This window comes from Elephantulus edwardii, unplaced genomic scaffold (assembly GCF_000299155.1).
Source record: "Elephantulus edwardii isolate Elephantulus edwardi_28Jun2011 unplaced genomic scaffold, EleEdw1.0 scaffold00378, whole genome shotgun sequence".
NCBI classification, from domain to species: Eukaryota; Metazoa; Chordata; class Mammalia; order Macroscelidea; family Macroscelididae; genus Elephantulus; species Elephantulus edwardii.
Genome location: NW_006400128.1, coordinates 1,461,199 through 1,486,136, shown reverse-complemented (window position 1 = coordinate 1,486,136; position 24,938 = coordinate 1,461,199). Strand labels below are relative to the sequence as shown.

The 24,938-nt window shown below is 37.3% G+C and overlaps 1 protein-coding gene across 1 annotated transcript in view; it reads left to right on the top strand.

Moving 5' to 3' along the window:
* The window catches only part of BRWD3 (bromodomain and WD repeat domain containing 3), a 363,038-nt gene that overhangs the window by 46,487 nt on the left and 291,613 nt on the right, over positions 1–24,938 (top strand). The gene's annotated exons all lie outside the window — the stretch shown is intronic.

Below are 24,938 nucleotides of genomic sequence, written 5' to 3'. Positions count from 1 at the left end.
GCGTCAGAGAGCTTTACAATGACCAGGGAGGATAGAAGGAGAATTGATGCTTTTGAGCTTTGGCGTTGGAGAAGAGTGTTGAGGGTACCATGGACTGCTAAGAAAACAAACAGATTCATCCTGGAGAGGTTTAAACCGGGCTGCTCCTTGGAGGCAAGGATTCTGAGGCTTCGTCTGACATACTTTGGTCATGTTGTAAGAAGAGATCAGTCCTTGGAGAAGGACCTCATGCTTGGGACGGTGGAGGGCAGGCGCAGGAGGGGATAGCCCTCTGGGAGATGGATTGATTCAGTGACTAGGGCAATTGGGATGAGTGTGTCAGAGACAATGAGATTGGCACGGGACAGAGCAGAGTTTAGAGCTGTTGTACATAGGGTTGCTATGAGTCGCAAGTGACTCGACGGCACATAACAACAACAGCGGCTGTTACCGTGTTTGTTGGGATTGCAGTGCAGCTTCTTTACCACTAGGCTACCACAGCCCCCTACCATGGATGCTGATTGAGAATCCAAGTAAAATGAAATTGTTGACAATGTCAAGCTGTAGTCTTTGATCTTCTGCAGCAAGGGTTTCAAGTCTTCTTCACTTTCAACAAGTGAGGTTGTGTTATCTGCATAATACAGATTGTTGATGAGTCTTTCCAATCCTGATGCCACATTGTTTTGCATATCGTCTAGCTTTTCAAATGATTTGCTCGGCATACAAATTGAATAGGTATAAGAAAAGGGATACATCTCTGATGCACACCTTTTCTGTTTTTTTTTTTAAATAAAATATTTTCATTGTAATTTTAATGAAAGTTTACAGGAAAACTAAATGTTCATTTATTCATTGTTGCACTTTTTTACCCCCTCCCCCTCCATCCCCCTTTACCCAGTTCACTTTTTATTTTTATAAATATTCATTCATTGTTATACAATTACCTCCCCCTGTCCCTGTATTCTTTGCATTGTACCTCTTGTTCTGGGCTGTTGTCTACATATGATTCCTAATCATATATTCCTTTTAAATAGGTCATCTGTTCCAGTGCAGTGTTCATTTTCTACCCATTCTTATCCTATTCTCTTCCCAAAACTCCATGTCAGATCTGCTTTATAAAGTAGTGCTATGCAGTATTTGTCCTTTTGTGATTGAGATGTTTCATTAAGCATAATGTCCTGCCTGGTCACCCATGTTGTATAATGTTTTATGAGGTCATTGTTTTTCGGTGCTAAATAGTATTCCATTGTATAAATATACCATAGTTTTTCTATCCATTCGTTTGTTGATGGGCACTTGAGTTGCTTCTATCTCTTTGCTATTGTAAGTAATGCAACAGTAAACATGGGTGTGCATATATGTATTTGGATGGTAGTTATGGTTTCTTTAGGGTATATTCGCAGTAATGGCATTGCTGGGTCAAATGGTATCTGTATTTCCAACTTTTTGAGAAAGTGCCAAACTGCCTTCCATGGTGTTCCCACCAGCAGTGAAAAAGAGTTCATGGTTCGAATCTGCAGCTATTCCATGGGAGAAAGATAGGCAGTCAACTGCTGTGTGATTTAGTGGCCCTAAAAATCCACTGAAGAATCAGCTATGATTTGCTTAGTTCTAAGTCAACATTATACAAGAACAATCACAACATTTTACTTTAAGATAGATGTTGAGATGTTCTTTTTGACAATGAACGTACCACCATCCTTCAGTTCTTCTTTCCTGTCATAATATATCATATGATTGTCTGATATAAATTGACCAATACTAGTCTATCTCTGCTTACAAGTTCCTATGATATTGACCTTTATTTGTTTAATTTAATTTTTTAGAACTTCAAATTTTCCTAGATTTATACTTCATACATTCCATATTCCAGTTATTAATGGATACTTGCAGGTGTTCGTCTTCATTTTTTAATGCCTTCCTATCTGAGAGGCTTCATTTTCAGTACTATGTCTAACAGTGTTCCTCTGTATAGGAGAAAAAATATTAATTTCTCATATATTCCACTGTTTAACAGGATATACAAAATCTGTTCACTTTTTTTTATTTGTTTCTTTTGATATAAATGTAAACTTCTTAATGGATTATTGTGACCTTATGCTGTTTTACTGTTCTTTGGCACTTATGATGATGTTGAAACCAGATAGGTATGAGATGGAAAAGCCCAGCTGCCCATCAACAGTTGAATAAATATAGAAACTAGGGTATATTCACACAATGGAATACTTTGTAGCATTGAAAAATAATGAAGTGATAAACATTACACAATGTGAATGAGTCTAGAAGCCATTATGCTGAGTGAAATCTTAGTCACAAAGGAACAAATACTGCATAACCCTATTATTATAATAATGCGGTTGGGACTGGGATGGAGAGAAAGAGGAGAAAAAGAATGGGAATGAGTGAATGACATTCTGAAAGGGATGAATGATTAGAAACCATGTATATGATAATTAATAATCTTACGAAGGGGAGGGAGGAACGTACACATGAATGAATGGATTAAAAAAAGTTTATAAAGAATGATATGAAAAAGATAGCAAGTATAACATAGAAGGTCTATAATGGAAGAAACCAAAAGTCAAACCAGACCCACTGCTGTTGAATTGATTCCAATTCATAATACCATTTTGTCAGGTTTCATTGACTACATTTCTTTAAAGGGTGAAACTGTCCATCTTTGGATATCTTGATGAATTTGAAGTGCCAGCCTTCTAGTTAGCTTTGCCACATGTAATACTATGCCACCAGAGCTCCTTACATAATGGAAGAATTCTATACTATTGGGTTGCTATGAGTCAGAATTAGCTTAACAATGCATTTGGTTTTGGATAGCCACTTTTAATATATTTGCATCATTGACCTCATTCCAAATTTACACATCTTTGTAAGGTAAATTTTCTGGTTCACTTTCAGTCACTTTGTTGCATTATACCTGATATTTATAAATATTGTGTCCAACCCTTCTGTGAATTACTAGTCATGATGAAAGAAGTGATCAGAGTAGAACTACCCCAATGTGTTTTCAAAGTTGTAATCTCTACAGAAACCAGCTGCCAAATCTTTCTACTATGAAGCAGCTTGTTTGTTTGAACTGCTGATAATTTGATAAATATCTGATGCACTATTGGGGATCTATAAAGATGGTTGCATTTAGTTCTATACAAACAGAACTAATAGGAAAGTAAGCAAAGTAAGTTGTGCAAAGTTGAGTGTGTTTAGAAGTACACCGATCAAGAGAGCTCTAGTGGCCTAGTGGCAGGAAGCTGTACTATAATCCCAGAGGTATGAGGTTTAAATCCCCCAGATGCTCTGCTGGAAGAGGGACAGTCTCCTCCTGTATTAGTCAGATCCGATTTGACGGTACACACACACACACACACACACACACACACACACAACCAAACCAAACCAAAATAGATGTACATGGATCGGATTGTGGCTGTACCATGGAAAACAGTGTACAGGAATAAAAGTACACCCTTTCCTCATTCAGTTAAGTTCCATCATTACGCAAAAATTAGGTATCTGAAAATTAGGATTACCATAATCAGATCACAAAAACACAGTGTGACTCCAAAATGGAATATAACTGCCAAGCCACTGAAAATCAGGACTCAACCAAGTTGATATATAACCTTCATCATCACAACTAGCTTTACTCTATATTTGCAGCCTCCTCCTATAAAGTTTACAGCTTGGAAACCTGATGAAGGGTAACTATAAGTCAAAATTGACTCAAGGCAGGGGATTTGATTTGATTTAGTACTGAAATAATTTTCACTGTGAAATTGGAGGAGATAAGAAAAATGCAAGTGACTCCATGGGAAAGGGGCCTAAGAACAGTCTTCAGAAACTATAGATTGATGAATTTATCTTTTTGTTTTTGAGTGCCAGTGAATCAGTTCTGACTTGTGTTGTTGTTGTTATGTGTCCTTGTGTGGTAACCAACTCATAGCTGACCCTCTAGGAGGTTTTTAAAGGCAGTAAATATCATGAGAGGAGATTGCCCATATTTCTCCCGAGGAACAACTGGTGGATTCAAACCACATGTCATTGGGTTGTCAGTACAACTCCTTAATACTTATCCACCATCATAATAAAATTGCCTGATATGCTTTTCTTGGCAGGAATTCAACTACCATATCTTTATCCAGCAGAGCTACTGAGTGGGTTCAAACCACCAACCTTTTGGCCAGCAGATAAATCATAACTGCTATGCCATCAGGGCTCCTATGTATTTATCTTAAACTTTAAGTCAGAATTTAGGCAGGTTTATGTAATAGATGATTTATGTGCTTTGTACCTTAGAGTTGGAACTGACCTCAAGCTGACTCTCCAGTGGGTTTTCAGAGGCAGTTAATTGCATGGGAGAAGATTGCCCATTCTTCTCTTATGGAGCAGCTGGTGGCCTTTGGAATTGCAGCACAGCTTCTTGCCACTAGGCCACCAGAGAAAATAAATTAACAGGAGGGATTAAACATGATAAGACTCATGTCACACTAACTTTGTTCTCTCTTTAAAATCTGATACTGTAGAGTAGCTTTAGAGTGTCATTCTTACTCTTCAGGACTCAAAAGAGGCCTTTTACAGAAGATCTGCCAGTGCAGTGTATCATTACATTTCTTGACTGCTGTTTCCATGGATGCTGATTATGAACACAAGTAAAATAAAATCCCAAGCAACTTCAATCTTTTCTCCGTTTATCATGATGCTGTTTATTGACCAGGCTGTTAGGAGTTTTGTTTTCTTTGTGTTGAGGTATAATCTGTAATGAAGGCTAATAGCCTTTAAGCCTCATCAGTAAGTGTTTCAAGTCCTCTCCATTCTCGACAATCAAGCTTGTATCATCCAGATATTGCAGGTTGTTGATGAACCTTACTCCAGTACTGAAAACACATTCTTTTTCATATACTCCAGCACCTTGTATTATGTGATTGGCATACAAATTGAATAGGTATTGTGGAAGAATACATTTTGAAAAATGGTATATCTTCTTGTTCTACAGGTTCTATAGGTGCACGAATAAGTGTTCTGGAATTCCCAATCTTCTCAATATTATCTGTATTTTGTTATGATATCTATACATTTAAGTGCCTTTGCATAGTAAATAAAATAAAAAAGGAATTTAGAACATTTATTTGGAAAGGAAAGAGATTCCAAATAAGCAAAGCTGTTCTGAAAAATAAAAATGAAGTGGGAGGCATTGCACTCATGGATTTTGATGGCCAACAAACACAGGATGTAATGTTAAAAATCACTGACAATCAGAGAGATGCAAATCATAACAAAAGTGAGATACCATCTTAGTCTAGTAGCAGTAGCAAATTTTAACAGGATGGCAGGGGAAAAATGTTGGAGAGGATGTGGAGAGATTGGAACTTTCATGTACTGCTTGTGGGATTACAAAATGGTACAACCACTTCGGAAGGCAGTTTCCTCAAAAAACTGAACATAGAGAGAGATGTGTGTAAAGGAAAGGGGAAAGAAAAACAATGTATACAATGTATACGAACTTTTAAGTAAGCCAGTATAAAATAAAAGTTTTATTAAAAAAATCCCTGAACATAAAACTCCCATATGACCCAGTTATTCCACTGCTAAGAATATACCCCAATGAGATCAGAAGTGAGACACAAATGGAGACAGGTACACCTATACTCACAGCAGCATTATTAACAATATCAAGAAATTGGAAATGCCCAAATACTCATCAACAAATTAATAAATTGAGAAATTGTGGTACATTCACACAACTAAATACTATGCAGCACTATGTTGTCGTTGTTGTTGTTATGTGCCATCATGTGCGACTGCTTGCGACTCTTAGTGATCCTATGTCCTAAACTCTGCTCTGTCCTGTGCCAGTCGCACTCTCTCTGACACTTCCATCCCGATTAACCCAGTCACTGAATCAATCCACCTCATAGAGGGCCTTCCCCTCCTGCGCTGTACCTCCACCCTCCCAAGCATGATGTCCCTCTCCAAGGATCGGTCTCTCTTTACAACATGTCCAAAGTATGTTAGACGGAGCCTCAGAATCCTTGCCTCCAAGGAGCTGCCTGGTTTAACCCTCTCCAGGATGAATCTGTTTGTTTTCCTACAGTCCATGGTATGCTCAATACTCTTCTCCAGCACCACAGCTCAAAGGCATCAATTTTCCTTCTGTCCTCCTTAGTCATTGTCCAACTCTCTGATGCATAACAATAGAACATTGATTTTGTAAAATACTATATAACATGGGATAGTCTAGAAAGCATTATACTGAGTTATTTCACTGAGTCTCTTAAGGACAAATACTGCATAAGACTGTTAATGTAAAAATAAAAGGATAACTGAAAAAGATGTGCGTAAATTTTCAGAGGGAATGGGGAAAGAAAAAAGGGGATGAAGAAAGGAGAAGCGAGAAAATATAGCAGAAGCTCTGGTGGCTTACTGGCAAGAAGGTGTGCTGCAATCCCTAAGGTATGTGATTCTAGTCCACCAGCTGCTCCACAGGAGAAAGATGAGCATTCTCATCCAGTGTAAATATTGCCTCTGAAAACCCACCAGAGGGTCATCTATGGGTTGGTTCTGACTTGATGGCACACAACAAGTGGGTAAAGGGGGAGTAAAGGCATAGGAACAATTCAGTGCAGACTTGAAAAGATTATATAAAATTCACTGTAAATAAAAGATTGTATAAAACACACTGTACAAGAAATAAATATAATGCATATGAATCTTTGTATGCAATCCAATAAAAATATGTAAAAAAGAGAAACAAGTTTAAATATCCATTAATAATTAGAACATGAACTATACAAAGTATGAATTTATAAACTGTTATAAAAATATGTTTATATAAATGTTTTATAAATAAAAATAACATGAAATGAATAAAGATAGATATCACGGGCAGTATGAGTTGAGTTGAACTAATACTGCCTGTTTTCAGTTAGGCAATCATATATCTAGTATGACTATTTGAAGAGTTATGATGCTTCAAAATCTTTTTTAAAGTTCATTACTGTGAGTGATAGGATACTATTCATATACAGATAAGGAAGACCTGTAAATACAACTATTACTCAAATATGCACACCAACCACTAACTAAACAGGATGAAATTGAGGACTTCTGGTGGCATAGTGGCAAGAAACACATTCCTAAAGGAATGTGGTTCGAGGCCACCAGCTTCTCTGCGGGAGAAGGATGGGCAGTTTATTCCCTGTAATTAACTGCCTCTGAAAACCCACCAGAGGGTCAGGTATGGGTCGGTTCTGACTCTACAGTACGCAACAGCAACAACCACCACCAACTATGGGGATCTGTTGTTGATCAACATGGAACCAAAATACATTAATAATAATTGCCGACTCAGATGAAAAAAATTGGAAACAAAGAAGGACTGATAATTGGATAACATGGCCATGGTGACAGAAATGAGGCTGGAGAATCAATGATAGTATTTTGCAAATAATTTTTATGGAAAACACATATTGGCGATTGTGTATATGGACCTCACCTGGTGTACTACACAAACATCTGATTGGCTACATCTGTGGAAAGAATCAACGTAGAAGTTCAATATCAGCAGTCAAGACTAGACCAGCTGCTGACGGTGAACAGATCATCATGCTCAAGTTCAAATTAAAGCTCAAGAAAATGAAAACTAAATTTACACTAATGACCTTGAGTCTATCCCAACTGAGTTAAAAAACCATCTGAAAAATAGATTTGACACACTGTCAAATGGCCTAAGATCAGATGAGTTGTGAAATAACATCAAAGTTATATCATCCATGAAGAAAGCAAAGTTCACTGGAAAGTCATGGAAGAAAGAAGAGACCAAAACGTATGTTAGAAGAAACTGAAACTTGCACTAGAATGTCCAGAGTCCACTGCTGAAGAGACTTGAACACAAAATTTCAAAGTGCAGCTTAAAAAGAATATAAAGCAAAGTGTTATAATAAAATGTGTGAAGAACAAAAGTTAGAAAAGTTGGTGGTTGTGACATTTTTCAACTCAACTGAACAGAAAATTCAAACCTCAAGTAGCAATATTGAAGAATTCTATTGGCAAAATATTGAGTGATGCAGGAAGCATTAGAAGAAGATTGAAGGACCTACAACCAGGAAAGAATAAAAATAGATGAGTGGGACCTTCTAAGAATCAAATCCCTCTGGACATGAAAAAACTTCTCCAACAAGATAAGAAGGAAAACAGACAGGGAAAAAATATTTGGCAGTGACATATCTGATAAGGGACTTATATCTAAAATTTATAGAATAGTCCAGAATCTCAATAAGAAAGATGTAAACAATCCAGTTACAAAATGGGCACAGGATATGAATAGGCACTTCAACAAAGAGGACATTCACATGGCAGACACATGAAGAAATTTTCAAAATCCCTAGCTATTAGAGAGATGCAAATCAAAACAACTATGTCACCTCAGCAACAATAGCAGTGTTCATCAGGGCAGCAAACAACAAATGCTGGTGAGGTTGTGGAGATATTGGAACTCTTATTCACTGTTGGTGAGAATGTAAAATGGTACAACCACTATGGAAGGCAGTCTGGCACCTTTCTCAGAAAGTTGGAAATATAAACACCACCTGACCCAGCAATTCCATTACTAGGAATATACCATAAAGAAACCAGAGCTGCCACCCAAACAGATGCATGTAAACAGATGGAAGCAACCCAAGTGCCCATCAACAAATGAACAGATAGAAAAACTATGGTATATTCACACAGTGGAATATTACACAGCACTGAAAAAAATAAGAAACTCATATTACATAACATGGGTAATCTGGAGGACATTATGCTGAGTGAAATATCTCAGTCACAAAAGGACAAATACTGCATAACACCACTTAAAAAACAAGATTGACATAGGGGTTGGGGGGAAACGGATGAAAGAGGGAATAAATAGGGAACACTGCATTGGAAACAGATGAAGGAAACAACTGTTTAAAAGGAATATATGATTAGTAGTTATCTGTATGACAACGTTCCAGAATAAGAGGCACATAGTACGTAACAAAGTGGACTGGGGGGCAGGGAGGAAATTATGCAAAAGTGAGCGGATCTTTTTTTTTTACGTGAACTGGGCAGGAAGAAAATGTACATCAATGAATGAAAATCCAACTTTTCTGTAAACTTTTTTTAAGATCACAGTAGAAAAGGAAATAAAAGAAGATGGAAGGAATAGTCGGGATTACTGTACCCTAAAAAATTGGTGAATATTTCAGGAAGAATTGATGCCTTTGAACTGTGGTGTTGGTGAAGAATGGGATATTGAATATCCCAGGGCCTGCTAAAAGAATAGCTATGTCTCGGAGAAGGTGCTGCCAGAATTCTTGAAGGCAAAGATAATAAAGGTTTGTCTCACATACTTTGGGCATGTTGCTAGGAGAGGCTGTTCCTTGGATAGGGACGTCATGCTTGGAAAGGTGGAAGGATGGCAACGGAGAGGAAGACCCTCAGCCAGATAGATTGACACAATGACTGCAGCAATGGGCTAGAATGTTTCAGTGACTGTGAGGATGGCACAGTTAGAACAAGGTTCAGATCTGTTGTTCATAGTGTTGCCGTGAGTCGTACTCAACTTGAGGGCACCTAACAACAAGAAACCATTTCAAGGGGACTCTGATGACCTAGTGGTGACCTAGCTGTGCTGCAATCCCAAAGGCGCACAGATTTGCTTGTGTATTGTGGTTTTTGTTTGTTTTTAAATCATTTCTCCCCTTTATTGTGATTTTAATGGAAGTTTACAGAAAAGTTGGATTTTTTCATTCATTCATTGTTGGCATATTTTTAATCTTCCAACTGCTCTGGGAGAAGGATGGGCAGTCTCTTCCCATTTGATTTACTGCCTTTGCAAACATGATAGAGGGTCAGGGGTCCGCTATGGGTTGGTAACTATTCTAAGGCACACAACAATAAAAACATACTATTTGAGGAAGTAGTATGTGATGAAGAAAGAAGTTCAAGCTACACTGTGAAGAAGTAAGACCCCAGGAACTCATAGAATAACAGTTGACATGTTTCAGTGAATAGATGGAGCCTCATCTGTCTCTGTTCACCTGTCTCTGCCAAGAAATCTGGAATTTAGCTACCTGGCCATCTGAATGATAAAGATCCATATTTGTTTTTGTTCACTAAAAAGATGGTTCAACAGAGTGGAAATTGTGGAACCATTTCATTAATAGTCATGCAGGTAAAATCTTGCTGAATGATTATTTTAAAATGTCTAGGATGACAGGGAATTGTCAGAAATTTAGGCTGGATTCGGATGAGGCCATGGTACAAAGGATATTGTTGATGATATCAGATAGACTGAAAGCAGAGAATACCTGAAAGAAGTTTACTTGTGCCTTATTGATTATGCAGACCATTTTATTTTGTAGCCCATGACAGACTATGGCTAACATTGAGAAGAATGGGCATCTCAGAGAACTTAATTGCTTGGGCAAGCTCTAGTGGCCTACTGGCAAGAAGTTGCATTGCAATCTCAGAGGTGAGTGGTTCGAATCCACCAGATGCTCTGCTGGAGAAGGAGGAACACCAGTCAGATCTGATTTGATGGTACACAAAAAAAATAATGAAAAAAAATTTTACAAAAACCTTGATTGCTCATGTTGAAACTGACCAATAGCTGACCGTCTGGCAGATTTTCAGAGGTAGTTAATGCATTGGAGGAGATTTTGCATCCTTCTCCCATGGAGCAGCTGGTGGGATTCGAACCACATGCCTTTGGGATTACAACACAGCTTCTTGTCATTAGGCCACCAGAGCTCTAATTGCTCATGCAAAACCTTTATAGATAAAGACCAAGAAGCAGTTATTAGAACAAGGGAATACTGCGTTGTTTAATATCAGGAAAGGTGTGCCTCACGGGTGTGTCCAAACTCAGTCTATATTCTGTGCAAGTAATTAAAGAATAATTTATCATCTGGATTGGAGGGAGTCTCATAAGCAACTGGTTTTAAAAAAATGACACAACCTTTCTTGCAGAAACTAAGACTTGAAATACTTAATGAAGATCAAAACCTATTGTCTTCAATATGTATTACACCTCAGCATCAAGGAAATAATACTCCTTATGAGTGGACTAATAGGCAGAACCTCATAATAGATTGAGAAAAGATAGAAGTTGTCAATGATTTAATTTTACTTGGATCCACAAGTTGATACATCCATGGTAACAGCAGTGAAGACATTAAAAAAAAAAGTTGTATTGGCAAAGTCTGTTGTCCTTGTCTTCATTATAGTGGTAAAGAACAATTGATGCTAGTTTCAAGAATGTGCCTGATCCAAGCCAAGGTATTTTCAGGTTTTTTGGTATATATCAAAAGCTGGACAATGAATAAAGAAGATTGAAAAGGAAAGAATGCCTTTGAGTGATGTTTGAAAACAGTATTTAATGTCCTATTAACTGCTAAGAGATCAAATAAATCTATTTTCCAGGAAGTGCAACCAAGTTGCTCCTTAAAGGCAGGGATAGTGAAGCTTTGTCTTACATACTTTGGACATGTTGGCAGGTGGGGACAATCCTTAAAGACATCATGCTGAAAATGGTAGAGGTTCAGAGTAAGACAGGGATCTTCAATGACTGAAACAAGGGACTTGAGTATGGTATAGATCCCGTGAGTGGGGCAGGATAGGGTAAAGTTTGTATGTGCTTTTCATAGGGTTGCTATGAGTTGTAGTTGACTGATTCTGTGGCACTTAACAATAGCAATCTTAAGTCCACATTGTCTTTAAAAATTTCCTGTCTTTTTTATAACTTTTAGCTTTCTTTATAGATGATGTCATTGATTGATGTTATTTGTCCTCAAGTGGCCTATGATACATAACAACCTATGAACAACTGATAGAAAACTTGCCCTATCCTGACCCATCTTCACAATCTCTGCCATGCTTAAGCCCATTCTTATAGTCACTGTGTCACTCCATTTTGTTGAATGTCTTTTGCTCTTTTGCAGACCCTTTATTTTTGCTAACTTGATGTCTTTTCTTAAGTACTAATGCCTCCTGACAATATGCCCCAAGTGTATGAGATGAAGTTTTGCCTATTTGCCTCTAAGGAACGCTCTGTTGTACTTTTTCCAAGATAAATTTTTTCTTTTGTTAGTCCATGATATATTCTCTTTGTTTACATCTTAGTTCAAAGGCATCACTTTTTCTTCTCTTTTCTTTATTCATTGTCCAACTTTTGCATGCACATGAAACAATTGGAAATCCCATGGCTTTGGTCTATAACATTCTTGCCCTTGATCTCTTTAAGATCCTTTACCGCATATTTGAGCAATGGATGTGGATTGTACATCCAAGTGAAATGAATTTCTTGACAATTTCAATCTTTTCTCCAATTCCTGTTTCCTCTTAGTTTACTTATGAGGAGATTTTTTGGGGCTGGGTTTGGTTTTGTTTTGTTTTTATTCATGAAGTGTAACATGTATTCAGTGCTATAGTCTTTGATCTTGAATGTTTGAGGACTTTTTACACTTTCTTCAAGGAAGCTTATTTCAGTTCTACCTTAGATTGTTGAGTCTTCCCACAGTGCTTCCCCTTTCTTCTTCACATATAATCCAGCCTCTTAAATTATTTGCTCATTTTACGGATTCAGTAAGTATGGACATCAGATACAACGCTGACACACACCTTTCCTAATTTTAAATCATGCAGTATTTCCTTGTATTACTCTAATGACTGGTTCTTGATCTAGACACAGATTTCCCTTGAGTATAATTAAGTGTTCTGAAATTCCCATTCTTCTCAATGTTACCCATAATTCCATAATTTTTATAATGCCCTGTCTCATGTGTTTGTACAGTGCATTCTTTTCTTCTTTGGTTACTGTTGTTGTTGTGTACCATCCTGTCAAAACTGACTCATAGCTTATTCTTCAGAGGTTTTCAGAGGTTGTAAACAGCACAGCCTAGCTTTCTCCCACACAGCATCTGATGAATTTGAACCTCATGCTTTGGCCATTAGTGTGCATCAAATTTATTCTTAATAAGTTAGGGCATGTTCAGGGTATACTGTAGACCAACTCTATACTTGAAAATAATCCCTATATTCAGATGAAATACATTCAGTATCATATTTTGGCTTTTGTGGACTTGTTTTAATTTTCTTCAGGTTCAATTTGAGCTTGGATATGAACAATTGATAGTATGTTCAATTGATAGTATGTTGGACCTGGTACTTGTTGCCAGAAATCTAGCAGAATGTACATGTTATCAAACAGTGTTTCTAATGTCACATGCAAATAAAACTTTGCTGAAGAGAATTCTAAAAATTGATGGATTGGTACATGCATAGAGTCATGAAATTGTAGCTCAAATTCTGTCAGAAATTCTAGCTCAATTAGAAGAGGACATTGAACGAAGGCTATCATTGCTGAATTCAGATAAATCTTTGCCCAAACAAAATACCAAAAGGATATTTACCTGCCTCTTTTTTTTTGCCTTGGCAGAGACCTTTGTGTAGGCCATAATAAATTATGGGTTACTTTGAGAAGAATAGAAATTATAGAATACTTACTTGTACTCATAGACCTGTTCATAGACCAAAAAGAATTGTTGAACAGAACAAGGGAGTATTGCATATATTAAAATCAGGAAAGCTATGTGTCATACTTTTATTCTTTTACCTTACCTATTCAGTCTGTTTGCTAAGCATGCAATCTGAAAAACAGAAGTATATGAAGAAGTATGTAACATCAGAATTGGAGGAAGACTTCACAATATCCTACACTATTCTGAAGAAATAAATCTTATGAAAACAATGAAGACATGAAACACATATTGAAGAAGCTCAAAGACAGTCTTCTGTATGGATTATTTCTTGATATAATGAAAACAAAACTCTTTTCACTTAGACCAAGAAACAACATGATGATAAGTGGAGAGAAGGCTGAATTTGTCAACTATTTCATTTTACTCAGATCTACAATCAATACTGATGGAAAAAAGCAGTCAGGAAATCAAAGAACAAATTAGATTGTTCAAACTGTTATTAAGGCCCTCTTTAAAGTCCTAAAGAGCAAGGATGTCAATTTGAGTACTAAGATGTGCCTGACACAATCCATGGTATTTTCAGTTGCCTCATAGCTGTGTATCTATGTGAAAATTGTACAATAAGTAGTAAAGACCATTGAAGAATTATTAATGCCTTTGTCTTATGTTCACAAAAATAATTGTTCAAAATGTTCATCTGTATGATGGACTACCAAGATAACAAGCAAATGTGTCTTGGACAAAGTGTAACAATAGTGCTATCTTAGAATGAAGGATGATAAGGCTTTGTCTCACATACTTTGGGAATGTTATCAGAAGTGGCCCCTCCCCAGAGAAGGAAATCTTGCTTGTGAAAGTGGAGGATCACCAGACCAAGAGGAAGTCCCTCAATGAGCTGCTTAAAACAGTAGCTATAGATAAAAACAAACAAACAAACAAAAAACAACAACAACAACAAAAGAAAACAGTAGCTATAAAAATATATTTAAGGACTTCAGAGATTGTGAAGATGGTGCATGGTTACTATTACCATTACTATGATTACTATTACTATTTCTTTCCTTCAAGGCTATAAAGTGCATAGGGAAGATGGCCCATCTTTCTTCTGGGGAGGTAATGGTAGATTCAAGCTGTCAGAAAGGTAACCACCTTTGTCTTAGCAGTGCAACTCTGTGGATTCTGCCACCAGAGCTACCTGGTACATAGATTGTTCTTTGTTGATTTTTTTTTAAATTAGAGAATATGCTAGATTTTCTTTAAAACATGTCAATTTTATTGTGGAAATATGAGTTTTTCAAGGAAAAAAAACCTATCCTTTTCTCATTCTCTAGACATGATAATCCACATTGTATATATGGATTAAAGACTGAATCGTCACGTGGCTCTTTTTTTTTTAGTCTTCTTTTTGTTTGTTTTGTTTTTTCGTTCACATTGTGTTTCTTATGATCAGTTCCATACACTGTGTCACTGTAACTCTGTCTTTTAAGATTTTCACTGGATCTTTGGATCCACCAAATTCTGTGATCTCATGATTTCCTCCTCCTCCGTCCTCAGCCTCCCTGACTATTCCTCTGTGTGTGCTTGTTATTTTATACAGGATGATCTGTGAGTAGGTGCTTACCAGAATGCACTAAACAAAAAATTATTTTAATTGATTGTCATGTTTTAATGAGCACTTAGAAAATTATATTGCCAGTTTACTGTATCTTTATGGAGGGAAATTCTCCATTAAATAGTTGCCACAATGACTTTGTTTAATCCTAGTAATTCTTTTGAAATTATTAGATATTAGGTACATTCATGTACTACATAATATCTTTTTAGACAACTGCCTACATTACATACTTCTGTAGTCCTGACTCCACAGGTAGGTTGTTATAATGTGCTGTCAATTTGACTACAACTCATAGGAGCCCTGTATACAGCAGATCAAACTTTTCTCTATCTTGAGCCATCCTCATAGCCTCTACAATGCTGAAGCCCATTCTTGCAGTCATTGTGTCACTCTACCTTGTTGGAGGGCCTTCCTTTCATTTTATCACACTACTTCTCCATACCTTTTCAACCTATATGCAGAACAGATTATCCGGGAGGCTGGGCTCTATGAGGAGAAATGTGGGGTCAGGATTGGTGGACGATTTATAAACAACCTGCGTTATGCGGATGACACAACCCTGCTTGCTGAAACTGAAGAGGACCTGAAGCGCCTGCTGCAGAGTGTCAAGGACTGCAGCCTACAATATGGATTGAGGCTCAATGTCAAGAAGACAAAGATTCTCACCACTGGACCAATTGGCAGCATCAGGATGGATGGTGAAGAGATTGAGATTGTACACAGCTTTAGTTTGCTTGGCTCCATAGTCAACAGTCTTGGCACCAGCAGCCAGGAAATTAAAAGGCGCATTGCCATGGGAAAGTCTGCTGTTAGGGACCTCTCCAAAGTACTGAAGAGCAATGGTGTCTCTCTAGAGACTAAGGTGCATCTGATACAGGCTATGGTCTTTGCAATCACTTGTTATCCATCAGAGAGTTGGACAATGACCAGGGAGGATAGAAGGAGAATTGATGCCTTTGAACTGTGGTGCTAGAGAAGAGTAATTGAAAACACCTTGGACTGCTAGGAAAACAAACAGATTTGTCCTGGAAAGGGTTAAACCGGGTGGCTCCGTGGAGGCAAAGATTCTGATGCTCCATCTAACATACTTTGGACATGTTGTGAGGAGGGACCGGTCCCTGGAGAGGGATATCATGCTTGGGAGGGCGGAGGGACAGTGCAGGAGAGGAAGGCCCTCTATGAGGTGGATTGATTCAGTGACTGGGATAATTGGGATCGGAGTGTCAGAGACAGTGCGATTGGCACAGGACAGAGCGGTGTTTAGGGCTGTTGTACATAGGGTCGCTATGAGTCACAGGCGACTCGACGGCACATAACAACAACAACAACAACTTTTCCTAGCATGACCCTCTACTAGAACCTACTAAAAGTTCAAGATATATGGAATAATTGGCCCTCCTTTATAAAGCACATAAAAATATTATTATGTGTGATATTCTTAATGAGTATTTATAGAAAGATACTATATACTAAGACAAATATCTCACTAATACTGGATTACAAGTCATACTCAACTTTTCTGACTTAATGTACAGACAGATTTAGGAATGGAGCTCATTTGTAATCCAGAGACTATCTGTATAAAATAGAGTATTTTAACAGTGTTTAAATCAATTAATTTAACATTTTACAGAATGTATCATGGATGTTAACTGATTTATGATTAAAATGAATTATAAATCTAAATCTAATTGGAATGGTTAAGTTCCAAGGATCTGGTGAGAATCTGAAAACAGTGTTACAAAAAGAGTCAGACAATGTCCTGCCTTCAACTGGTGTACTTTACTGATTGCTCACTGCTGAAAGGGTGCCCCTTTTGTGTCTTGGGAACATGTGTGGCACGCCCTCCCACCACAATGGAGTTTTTTATTGTAGGGATGTTAGGAATGCTGATAGTGGTGTTGAGGTATTATGTGATTCCTTGCTATTCACACTGGAAAAGAAGAACTCACACTGGGTGGAGATATGACTTTTCCTCAGTCTGCTCTGGCCACCTTCTTTCTTACCCATATCTACCTCTCCAACATTTTAATCTCCTTGATGACCCCTGCCTGCCTGCAACATTGTATCACATTGCCATTGTCCAACACTTTCTGTGACAGAATCAAGATATGTAATATAAGGGTAAAAGTATCCTGTGCTTTGCCACCACCCATTTTGGAGATTGATCATTATGGAGAACTCTAGTATGCCATACAAAGTGGCTTTTCATCTGAGAATTTTTTTAAAGTTAACGTTAATTGTGAAATACTGGATAAAGATAGGCACTAAGTGAAGAGTAGGCATGCATACTATAACTCTAGTACTTATTATATAACAATAAAAAAGGTTTAATGGTAGGAGCGTAAGAATGTAGTAGAGCCCAGACTAATGCCAGCCAGGTTGAGGGGCTGCAGTTTTAGAGCACAATCCTGCCCAGAGCACAAGATCATTCCACCACTACGTGGAGACCCTGCTGCCTCACTGCCTGGAGACCACCTAGTTGGTGCCCCTGCTATTCAGCACCAGAATCACCAATACCATAGGTACTTTGGGGGAAACAATGCTGTCTAGCTACACCATGTGGGACACTTTAAGCCCAACCAGAAGGGACCGAGACACCTTGAGGCAGGCGGAGAAGCCACTTCTGGAAGAGAACAACAGGCTTCTTGGTTTGCCATTCAGGTACTTTGTGGAAAACACTGCTGTCTAGCTATACCACGCGGGACCCCTTAAAGTTCAACCAGAAGGGACTAAGACACCCCGAGGTAGGCAGAGAAGCCACTTCTGAAAGAGAACCAGGCTTCTTGGTTTGTCATTCAGGTACTTTGGGGGGAAACATTGTTGTCAGGCCCAAGGCCCTGGGCCTCAGGCCAACAAGGGAGCACAAATATATAGGTGCTTCACAAAACATTGCCATACTTCGGGTAATTTTATAGTTACAAAAGCCTAATAGCCACTAAGAAAATATATTCATAATGTCAAGAAAGCATCAATCTACCTCAGTCATCATGAAAAACACAATAACTCTTCTCCTAAAAAAGCAGACCCAATGAATACCCCAGATAGAATCAGAAGAAAGATGTTGATGTGGAGTTATTTGAATAGCTGCAGAGCAAGATGCAAATGATGGAAGAGACAATTAAGAAAGTAAATACCCCAGAGTTAACAGTCCAAAAGAAATAATATTGATGAGGAGCAACTTGAACAGCTATGGAGAAAAATGCAAAAGATGTAAGAAAGAATTGATAGTATAGGTACAGAGGTACAAGAACTTAAAAAATCATCACAAGACAGAGAGGGTATGGCCAACGCAGTACTGGAAGAAACAGAAAAGCATGCAAATGCAATCCAGAATATTAAGACCAAAATGGCAGAGGTATCAAACACTAGTAGGACAAAAAAGTAGAATGGAAGAGATGGAACAGAATCAGTGAGCTGGAACAAAAGACCCTCACTGGAAACATACTAGAAGAAAAATCAGAGATGAGACGTAAAGAAAATGAAGAAAACACTAGCATCATGTGGGAAGACATCAAATGGAATAACATGTATGATTGGAATTCCAGAACAGAGGAGAGACAGGGAAATCACTGAGAAAATTGTGGAAGAAACCTTCCCAGGTCTTTTAAAGAATGGAGAAATCACATTCAAATAGCACAGAGAACACCAAATAGACTAGACCCAAAAAGAAAAACATCAAGACATATCATAGTTGAATTCTCCAAATTAAAAGATAAGGATAGAATTCTAAAAACAGCATGAGAAAAACAAAGCCTTACCTACAAAGGGGAAACAATTAGATTAAGTTCTGATTGCTCAGCAGAAACCATGTGTGCTAGAAGGCAATGGGATGACATATACAAGAAGTTGAAAGATAACAATTGCCACCCAAGGATCCAGCAAAGCTTTTCATCAAATATGAAGAAATTTGATGCTTGTCAGAAAAGAAGGAACTTAAGGAATTTGTGAAAAGGACCAGAAGCTAAAACAAATGATAACTGAAGTCTTTTACACAGAGACACCAAAGGAAAGTGGATGGACCATAGAAACCAGATACGACAGAAAAAGGAACACAACAAAATGTCAATAGTAAAACCTGGCCTGATATGTAATGTGATTGTACTAAATTAAAAAGAGTAGCAGAATAGATAAAAAAGCAAAGCCCATCAATATCAGGAGAAACATAAAGAAGAGATAGACAGACTCAAAATCAATGGCTTGGAAAAAATATACCAAGCAAATGTCAACCTCAGAAAAGCAGGAGTGGCAATACTAATCTCTGCTAAAATAGATTTCATAATGAAAACCACCATCAAAGATAAGGAAGGTCATTACATACTGATTAAAGGCACAGTAGATCAAGAAGATATAACCTTCATCAACCTTTAGGCATCAAGTGATAGATGTGCAAAATATAAAACACAGTGGTTAACAGAATTGAAGAAATAGCACCACAGTAATGGTAGGAGATTTCAATATACCACTATGACCAAAGACTAGGTCAACTCAAAATAAACTTAACAAAGGTGCAGAAGATATAAACTAGACAACCAGCAAACTTTACCTTGTGGATGTATTCAGGGTACTGCACCCAACTAAATCTCAATTCACTTTTCAAGCTCACATGGTACATTCTCCATAATTGAGCATATATCACTACACAAAACAAGCCTCAACAAATTAAAAAACATTGAAATAATACAAAATATCTTCTCAGACCACAATGCCATAAAGCTAGATATTACTACAGGAGAGTAAAGCTTATAAAACTATCCATGTGGAAACTAAATTACTCTCTGTTTGAACATGATTGAGGATAAAAGAAATAAAGAATGAAATAATAAAAAGTTCCTTGAACAAATGAAAATACAATATAAAATAGTTCTGGGATACAGCTAAAACAGTCCTCAGGGGGCAGTTCATTGCAATAGTCATACACATAAAAAGGAAGAAAGAAGAATAATCAAACACTTTCATCACATCAACAAAGAATAGCATTCTAATCTTACAGCCTCTAGAAGAAAAGAAATTATAAGGACAAGAGCTGAAATCAATGAGACAGAAAAACAATTGAAGCCATCAATAAAACCAGGAGCTGGCTTTTTGAAAGGGTCAATAAAATTGACAAGCCACTGGCCAACTAAACAAAAGAGAGAAAAAAAAGAAGGCACAGATAACTTCATTAAGAAATTATAGAGGTGATATCATAACAGAACCAGATGAAATTAAATCAATAATATCAGAATACTGTGAAGAGCTATACTCTGATAAATTAAAAAAACTAGAGGAAGTGGACAAATGCCTTGAAATTCAAGCCTTACCTAGACTGCCAAGGAAAGATGTAGAACACTTGAACAGAGCCATCATAGAAGAAGAAATTGAAAAGGTTATAAAACAACTTCCCATAAGAGAAGTCCTGGACCAGATGGCTACACTGCTGAATTCTACCAAACATTCAGAGAGGATACCAATTCTACTTAAATTATTTTAAAAATTGAAAAAGAAGGAACATTTCCAGAGTCATTCTATGAAGCAAGCATAACCCTACTACCAAAACTAAGCAAAGATACTATCAAGAAAGAAAACTGTAGACCTCATGTAGATCTCATGAATATACGTGCAAAAATCCTTAATAAAATCCTAGCCGAAAGAATCTAAAAGCACGTAAAAAATTTCAACCTGATCAAGTAGGGTTCATAACATGTATGCAAGGATGGTTCAATATAAGAAAAACAATCGATGTAATTAACTATATTAACAAAATTACAAGAACCATATAATCTTAGCAATTAAAGTAATTTGAAAAAATCCAATACCCTTTCCTGATTAAGACACTTAGTAAAATTGAATTAGAAGGTATTTTCCTCAACGTTGTGAAACGTATATATGTAAAACCAAGAGCCAACATCATTCAAAATGAAGAAAGACTAGAACTATTTTCCTTGTGAACAGGGAGCAGACAAGGATTCCCACTGTCACCACTTCTATTCAGTTTTGTATTGGAAGTGCTTGCTAGGGCATTACAATAAGAGAAGGAAATAAATGGCATCCGTATTGGAAAAGAGATGATTAAACTATTGGTATATGCAGATGATAAGATAGTATACAGAGAAAACCCCAAATACTCAACAAAACAAATGTTAGAGTTAGTAGACCAATTTAGTAGAGTGGCAGGATATAAGATCAATATCCAGAAATCAGTGGGATTCCTCTATGGTAACAAAGAACTCAGAAAAGGAAATCAAGAAAGCAATACCATTTCCAAAAGCAAGCCACAAACTGAGATACTTGGGAGTGAACCTAACTAGAGATACAAAAGAACTATGCAAATAAAATTGTAGCTCATTTCTAGATGACACAGTAAAAGATCTAAAGAATTGGAAAAATGTACCCTGCTCATGGATAGGAAGATTCAATATTGTGTAAATGACAAGCCTACCAAAATCAATCTACATGTTCAGTGCAATCCCAATAAAGACACTAAATTCATTTTTTAAGGAGATTGAAGGGGAAATTGTCAAGTGTATTTGGAAAGGCAAGAGACTCCAGATAAGCAAAACACTGCTGAGAAACAAAAATCAAGTGGGAGGCATACCTGTTACATAAGGGCAGTAACCAAAACAGCATTGTACTGGTACAATGACAGACCAATGGAACATAGAAATTCCATATTCCCCAGATATTCCACTGCTTAGAATTTACTCTGAGAGAATGAGAAATGAGGCACAAATGGAGACTTGCACACCAATGTTCATGGCAGCATTATTTACCATTGCAAGAGTATGGAAACAGCCCATATGTCCAACCACAATAGGATGGATTCAGAAATTATGGTGTATTCAGGGAGTGGAATACTACACAGCACACAGGAGCAATGATTTTGTAACTTATTACCTAACTTGCTGAGTGAACTAACCCAGCCCCATAACAACAAATACTGTATCAAACCATTATTGTTGAATGAGTATGAGGATCCAAGGAAGGGGAAGGTGGAAGTTGAGGAGTGAGGATGTGTGGTAGGGGAGGATTAATAATGGAGTCCCACAGTTGGAGGAGGGGCTAGAGTGAGGGAAATGGAAAGTATCTGGTATACAAAACAGTATATTCGAGTTTTGTAAATAAACTAGTATTAAAAATAATGTAAAATAGAATGCATATGAATGAGTGTATAAAACACAATGTATATGAATGAAACATACTGTAGAGGTATTATGCGAAAATCAATAAAAATATTTTTTAAAAAGAATGTAATAGATTTATACCAGACATAGGATTATAGATTTTTTTCTCATTTATTTGTACAGGAAGTCCCTAGATTATTAATAAACCCTCTTCTTAAATTTGTAAATCAAATTTTTATGTGACTTGGAGCAGTTAGGTAGTTACTCAGTTCGTCAAATTTTTTAGTATATAAGTATACCTTCCTATGTATAAAAAAATACAAAACATTTTAAAATACACTAAAATGTCTTTTATGTAAAATACAGTAATAGTAATGTTTTTTGAAGCTTGCTACAAAGTAGCCCATGTTGCTGTGACTACTGTATGTACCTTCAGTTTTTAATATAATTGGCTTTATAGGGGTTGGTTTGTAGTCATAGGTTTTATGTAAGTTTTCCAGGCTTAATGTTTATAAACCGAGGAGTGTCTGTATTTATTATTAACTTCATTCTACTCTACTGTGATGAAAATTAAATTGCTTATATCTAAACCTGCATTGTAGAAAATAGAAAAGGAATCAATTCACTCAAATAATGTATTTGGTTGAGACATTCGTATATGTTATTGTTCGGTGACATTGAGTCATAGCAACCATATAAACAAAAGTCTGAACAGGAAACCCCAATGTTTCACCATGTTATTGTTGTATACCGCCAAGTCATAACTGACCCATTGGTGATCCTCCAGTGGTTTTTCAGAGATGTTTTATCTCATGGGAGGAGATTGCCCATTCTTCTCCCATTTCATAATTTTTATAATTTTCAAGATCATTGTGGCACCCACTTTTTTTTTCTGACCCTCTAGCTTTCCCAGCATGATCCTTTTCTCTAAGGACTAATTCCTTCTAAAAATATATCCAAAGTGAGAAGTAGTTTCACTGTCCTTGCCTATAAGAAGGACTCAGGTTGCATTTCCTTTAAAGCAGATTTGTTTTCTCTTTTGTGTTCATGATATATTGTTGTTGTTATGTGCTATTGAATTGCCTGTGAGTCACAGTGACACTATACACAATAGCTCTGAATCCTGCCCTATCCTGAGCCAGTCTCAGTGTTTCTGACATACCATTACCCCAGTTGCTGTGTCAGTCCATCTCATCCAGGGTCTTTCCCTCTGTATTGTCCCTCCACCCTTCAGAGCATGATGTTCTTCTCCAAGGATTGGCCCGTCCTGGCAACATGCCCAAAGTATGTGAGATGCAATGTTAAAATCCTTGCCTCGAAGGAAAAATTGAGGGAGCTCTGGTAGCCTCGTGCCAAGAAGCTGAGCTGTAATCCCGAAGGCACATAGTTTGAGGCCACTAGCTGTTCACTGAGAGAAGGATGGACAGTCTCCTCCTGTGTGATTAACTGCCTCTGAAAACCTGATGAAGGGTCAGCTATGGGTCAGTTCCAACTAGATGGTACACAACAACAACAACGAGAAACTTGTTTACACTCTCCCCAGGTTTGTTCTTAGCAGTCCATGGTATGTTCAATACACTCCACCAGACCACAACTCAAACACATTGATTCTTCTTCAGTCATCCTTAAGTCATTGTCCAGCTGTCTGATGCATAGCAAGTAATTATGAACACCAGGGCCTGGATCAGGTGCACTTTAGTCTCCAGGCTGACATTGTTGCTCTTCAGCCCTCTGGAGAGATCCCTGACAGGAGATTTTCCTAATACAATTAGTCTTTTGATTTCCTGACTACTGGTGCCAAGAGCCTTGATTCTAGAACCATAAGACAATTCAAATATATCAATTTTTCTTATATGACATAGTGTATTACCTTATCATTACTTTTGAGAAAAGGAAAAGTAGCTTTGAGCATTTACTTTCCCTGCCAGAGTTAATACTGTGGCTTAGATTGGGCACACCTTAGGTTTTAAACTGACATCCTTGTTTCTTTAGAACTTTGGAGAGCAATAATATTTTCAATTGCTTCCTATGTGTCTGGAATTTAGACAATGAGTAAATAAGGATGACCAAAGGATCATTGATGCCTTTAAATTGTAGTGTTGGCAAAGAGTATTTCTTAAAATTGTGTTTCACTCATGTACACTTTTTTTTCCTCTCTCCCTCCACCCACCAGACTCTTTCACCCCAGGATGTACCCCCCAACTCTCAGCACCCCTTCCTCCTCGCCTTCCTTCTTTGTATACCTGCATACATTTCACTGTGTGGTATTTGTTCTTATATACCTGAGTTAGTTCTCTCAGCATAATTCTCTCTAGCCTCTCATATGTTATGTAGTATTTTTTAAAATTGTTGCTCCTGAGTGCTACATAGTATTCATTGTGTGAATGTACCATTTTTTTTAAACCATTCACTTGTTGATGGACATATTGGCTGTTTCCTTGTTCCAGCTGTTGTGAATAATGCTGCTATGAACATTGTTGTACAAAACTCTATATGTCAGTTCTATTTTCCTTGGGATATATTCCCAGAGTGGTATAGTTGGATCATATAGAATGTCTGTGTTCAGCTTTTTGAGGACACACCAAACTGCCTTTCAGAGTGGTTGTACCATTTTAAAATCCCACCAATAGTGTATGAGGGTTCCAACCCATACCCTCTCCTATGTTACAAGAATAAAGTTCCCTTTTTTAAAAGGTAAAAGCTCTGGGGAGGTGCGGGGGGGGG